The sequence below is a fragment of the Calonectris borealis genome, chromosome 13 (assembly GCF_964195595.1).
Source record: "Calonectris borealis chromosome 13, bCalBor7.hap1.2, whole genome shotgun sequence".
Classification (NCBI taxonomy): domain Eukaryota; kingdom Metazoa; phylum Chordata; class Aves; order Procellariiformes; family Procellariidae; genus Calonectris; species Calonectris borealis.
Window position 1 is genome coordinate 12,713,536 of NC_134324.1, and position 6,000 is coordinate 12,719,535.

Sequence of the window (6,000 nt, forward strand, 5' to 3'; positions counted from 1 at the left end):
TGCAATATTAGCCAGAGGATTCAACCTTGAATCCCGCTCATGGACTTTTTCCCCTAAACAGAGCTATTCAGTCACAAACAGCCTGGAGATAGCCCACATTCCCTTCCAACAGCAAGCTCTGTCACTCTGTTTCTTACACCAAAAGGGCTACGTAGGAAGACAGGGCTTTTCCATGGCTGCAGGATCTGTTTGGGCAGGCTGCTGCAAACACAAGGCAAAAGTAACTCAGCATCCCAGGACATGTCTGTTGAAGGGATGAAGGCTCCTTCTCCATGAAACTGAGGACCTATTACCTCCAAAGGTTTGAGGCCTTTGGCTATTCGGCCAAAAAAACCAAACCGTAAAACCTGCTTCCTACAAACCACTAGGAAGCTAGCATGCTTGGGGTCAAACAACCCAGCAATGGGTATTGCTGACAAGCATCATGTCAGGGTTTACACCAGCTTTGATTAATGGGTGAGTTTAAGTTTTGACATCATACTAAGCACAGTGCAAGAGACTGGCCTTGCAATAATGAAGGCACAAATTGTTATAACAAGGTCTATAGCTGGAAAAATAGTCTCCATAGGAGTTCCTGGTTAAAAATGTGATTTATATAAGCTGTTATGGACAGTGGTTTTGTATGATCATCTCAGTTTTAGGACTGAAAATTCACCTCTGATAGTCTGTATGTTAAATATCACTCTCATTTGTGTTGTGTATTTACAGGTCAGGTCCTAAATCAGGATTTAGAAGAGCTCCCTAAAGCTCATTATACTGTCTCGGGAAAGGGTCTGACTTCAGCCTGTATCCACTATATGGAAAAAAGATCTACCCATCCCTTTCCCCTGTCATTTGTGTGACAACAGAAGAGTTCAGCTTTAGCACTCACACCACTCTCTCAGGAGATGTTGTCAGGTAAACATGCAAGACCAATTAGAAAGTATAATTTGTTGAAATAAGAAGCAGTATCAGCAGATATGGCAGATACGAGGCTATGTTCTTCAATGCTATGCTCCATGTCTAAAATCTCTGCTGTACAAGCCCTCAGGAAAGAACTCTCCCCATGCAGAAAAAGTCAGCATTTTGGTGTCATCATACAGAGCTCACAGCGGTACTGTTTTGAGATGGCCCATCTACCACATACCCGATCCCACAGGGTAGATCCATCCTCACCCACCCACATCCTCACACTGTATATTCTTTCACTCTGTGGGTTTATTGGTGAATGATGAGTACATTTTCAACTGGATTCATGTTTCAGTTGCTATGCAGACATGCACCCTCCTCAGGGAGCTGTGAAGATCACAACAGGAGCTGCTGCCCAGTTTGTTAAAATACTGAGTTTAAAGGCGGGTGCTGCAGGTACAGATGGAGCCTCTTTTTAGGAGAGGGGCGGGAAGTCAGCACTCTGCTGAGCACCGCCGGTCACACTCCTGCTGGAGCAGGAACCCCTGCGGTGTCTCGGTTCTGCACCTGGATGTCATCGTTGCCTGACAAAGACATCCCTCCCCTGCCATGCACCTGCAGGCAGAGCCGCGGGCAAGCCGGTTGTTCTGCTTAACACTGGATGACCAAGGAGGATACACAAATACTACTACTATTTCATATGTCTATTTCTAGTCTCTGTTCCTTTTCCCAAAGGCAAGCTCTGTTTTCTTTTTCTAAAGTTTGAGCAAAATCCATTCTGCCATTTTGAAGTCAGATGGGTGAAAATGAGCCAACTTTAAATCCAAGTTGCCGAATGGTTTAATTTAATACGGTGAATTAATCATGAGCCTACTTCTAAGTCCTTCTTCAAAAAAACAACAACATGTTCTTCGATTCATGGGAATACATCCAGGGCTGTGTTTGCATTTAAAAACAAAAAGTAAGTTTCTGTCATGGAGACAAGCTCTCATAAATGAGACTGCTGGAGCCTGTTATCAGAAATAAATTAAAGGAATCTGCCATTAAATGTTTATTAATTAGGTAATAGGTTTCAAGTCAAAATCAAGATTTTGGAGAAGTGAAAGGGCAAATAACAAACAATTATTGAATATTTGTGTCTAACAGTATTTTTGTACCCAGTCCAAAATCTCCAGATCTCCCTTCCCCTGCAACATACATATATGTGTATACCCCCCCACCCCCACAGAAGATTTTAACTTTCTCATCTGGACATCCCTCACAACAGTGCTTCTGATCAGCTTTGCTGGACAAAGAAATAACCATTGTTAATGCAGTGGAAGCATTGGTGGTATAGAAGTACATGACTGCTCATTCTTACATTTTTGTTGGATAAAGTTTCCACCTGGCTTCATGTTATGAAACAGCGATGATGATTCACATTACAGGAGCACGTGAATGCCCCAGGAGGTAAGTAAGCAGAGCAAGGGGGAGCACCCAAGAGTGGTATAAACAAGAAAAACAGAAATGTAGAGTTCAGGTCTCCAGATCCCCTGGTGCAGTACCCTATCCACTGGAGCATGGCAGAATCAGAGAGCATTTGTAGTCTTGATGGGGAATTTACAAGGATTCCGGCTGCAGGGAAGAGCTTGTTCCCCCTCCAGTGATGGTTCAGAAAGAGGAGATAGGACCGTCATCCCAATCAGCCAATGTTATTTAGCGGTAGAACTGTCCAGCTGGAGTCGGGGGAAGCATTGCGGTGTCCTTGGTGGCAGGATAAAGTATCTGCTGTGCAACTTAGGGAGAAACTCCTACAACCTATTATGACAATATGCGTGCAGCATTGACAGAAGCCGTTGTGCACCCTGGGTCACTCTAATTGTATGAAAAGGTTGTCCATAGAAGGGTGTCAAGAAGGATAAACCAGAAGAGGATGTTTCACCTATCTTCTCACTGACCTATGTATTTGCACACATATTGACCTACTTGCCAGGTCACAAAGTTTCTAGACAAAGTCATGTTGAGGTATTGGGGTAGTGAAAAGCATCTTCTTCACAGACCTTAGAGGTGAGCAGACTGTGTTTTACAGAAGAGGATCCTTTCCCTGAAAATGTCTTCAGATCACCACTTTGTCATCATTCCTTATGGCAGGGAAGGGGTTGATGTGTAGACAGGCAAAAGGAGGATGAAACTGCTCACCACTGAGGGAGTCTTTTGCAATTTCCCCTCAAACATGTGCCCAGTACATTTTCTTAAAGAAGGTCATTCACAGGAAAATCCCCTTCCATATGCAGCTCTCTGGAGCTTGCTAGATGTTCCTATATGGCTCATAAATCATAGAGGCAGTTGTTACCATCAGCATTTTCCTTCTCCCTTGAAGTACTAGCAGCCACAGCAGCTGCTGAGTCTGAAGTTAATTTCACAAATTAACCTGAGAGTACCCCACAGTCTCAGGACAGCAACCCTACCTGCTCCATGCATCTTCCTGGGAGGGACAAAGCTTGCAGCCTCAGCACTTCTGTAAGCTTTCCAGGAGGAGGGGAAAATCTTAGGAGGGGGAAATCTCAGCTGGTTAAGTGTTTCAGCCAGAAGGCAAATGGAAAAGACAGGATGCATTATACAAAAGCAAAACACAGAGCAGAAATAAAAATGAGAGAGGAGAAAGGCTCCTATGAGTATGAATTAAACAAAGAAGATGCATAGTTATCAGTTATACTTAGAAAAGAAAGAAATAAGGAGTAAGGTTGGGGCTGGAAGAAGTTGGTACCAGTGACAGCTAACCAGGTCACAGGGGCCAGAGTCCCTTGGCAGGTTGAATACCTTTGTTTTGTTTAATGTGCTGTGAATTTTTCAATACCATGGTGGACTCACACACACCCACCAAGTTTGCCCATGGAGATTTGTCTTTGCTCGGTTTTGTATCTCTGGGGTGTGGAAGCTTCTTGTGAACCCAGCCCTACATCTCCCCATTTCAGCTGTAGGGACTAAGCCACGCAGCTCATTATTGTGCTCTGCCTTTTTTCCACTCCTTTTACCAACACACCTTCATTCCCACCAGACCTTGGCACAGGGGACATTAAAGCCAAAGAGAGAAAGGAAGACGAGTGGCTTTTCTCTCTTTCCTTGGCAGGTATTTGAAGCTGCTGTGCTACCCCAGTGAGCTGCAGAAGGTGCGGGACCTCCCTCCTGCAGCAGGCTGTATGCTGGGGGTCAGCAGGCAAACCCACTAAAGCAAACTGGGTACCAGCAAGGCATGCACACCTGAGTCAAGCTGTTTGCTCTCCTGTGTCAGGGCCCTGCCTGCACTAACAGGCTTTAATTAGCCTGAAGAGCCTTACCTGGGACCTAGTCCTGGTATGAGCTGTGCTTGCTGGTGGGTCTGTGCTCAGCTCTGTCCTGGCTTGCTGGTGGGATTGGCATTGGATTTGTCTCTTCACCACATTTGTCTCACGGTTACTGGGCTGTCAGTTGATCTCATTGCCAGCCCTGCTCTGCTTGGGTACTGTGGGACTGTGGTTGCTCTTGCCACAACTCATGGAGCAGCTCTGCTCTTGCTGCTTCCCATCATTGTAGAAGATCTAGTGGCATTTGGTAGCAGGACTGCTGGGACAAGTCCTCACATTAAAAGGGTAAAATCTGAGACAGCCAAAACACATCTGATGAAAGCCCTGCCCTCCGAGGCTGGGGTGCAAGAGGTCCTGAGTTCTAGGAGAAGGGGTGAGGTGGCAGAAGTTCTCTAAGGAAGCCTTGAAGTGTGCAAGGGACTTCCTGAGGTGTGTTAAATGTCCTCCATGGTGTCCAATAGTTCAGAGTTTAGGTTTGCACAGGGTGTTTCTTGATATTGAAACTGTGGAGATCTGTCGTCTTCTTGCTCATGAAGTAGTGGAAAATATGAAGGCAGTGGACATTGTTAAATGCCATGCATAATTCCTGCAGGCACTGCACCTGCGTGGTCAGGGCCTGGAACAGCAGGCAAATGCACTTGCTAATGTAGATGAATGAATGGTGAGCTCCAGTAATTGATTTGGGTTTCTGTCCCTAGAAACACAGCTAGTGTTAAAATCCATTACCTACATGGGGTTTGTATTTCTTCTTTAAGGTTGATTAATTAAATGATTTCTTTTTGTAAGTACATAGCAAGAGGGAAGGAAGGTGGCTGAGAGAGACTGGAGCACACAGAGCAGGCTCCCTTCGATCGCTGAAGAATGCCTGATTTCCTCGCTCCAGCCATGCACTCAGGGGAGTCCTGTCCTCCTGCCTAATCAGAAGGTGAGCGATCAATATTGCCAAGTGTCTGGGTTGCTCCTCAGTTCTTCATAGACCAAATAACTCTTTCTGGGATCTTGGCAGAAAGGCTTGAGGAGTTGTCTCCTGGATGTGGTTACTTCATAGTGTGTGTGGTGGAAGTCTGCATGACTTCCTGGTCTGGTTCCAGCTGGTTTGTGGAGTGAGAAATCTGGGCAGTAAATGTAGCCTTTTCCTGAGCATCTTGGAATTTACCCTGCTAAGTCCCTCACTCCACTTAGTGGGGAGGAGGGGGGTGTGTGCAGGTGCTTTTCTTTTCTCCTTGGTCAGCAGTCTGCTTTGGTCAGGACCTTTTCTATATGGTGCATGGGGTGATCTCATGATATTCCCACAGGTAAGGAATTTCCCTGAACACACAACAAAAAAGGCCTTAAAGGCAGGCAATGGAATAGCAGAGGGGGTATTAAGCCTGCCTGCTTCCTGCCATTGCCCGATCCTTTCCTAGGCGCAAGGTCAAAGCCACTCTCTACCTGCTGCTGGAGAACATGCTCTGGGGATGCAGTCCATGGCCTCTACCTCCTGCAACAGTGATCGTTTTGTTACTCATGTAAACTGGAAAGCTTTCAAAATGGGAGAGGTGGAGCAGCCTGGTATGCCCTCCCCCGCTCCCTCTCCCCCTCTCCCCCTGAGAAGTGGGACCTGCTGCTTCAAAGCCCTTTGGGCAGAGGAGGGAGCTGAGTCTGCCCACATCCTGGCTGTAACTACTGAGCCTATGTTGGGATCAGGATTTTTCCTCCTGCCCTGGTTCTGTGAGACTAGAACTAGCCCCCCTGCACCCAGCTGCAGGACCTGAGAGGGATGTGTGCTAGAGGAGAGCTCAGCCCTCAC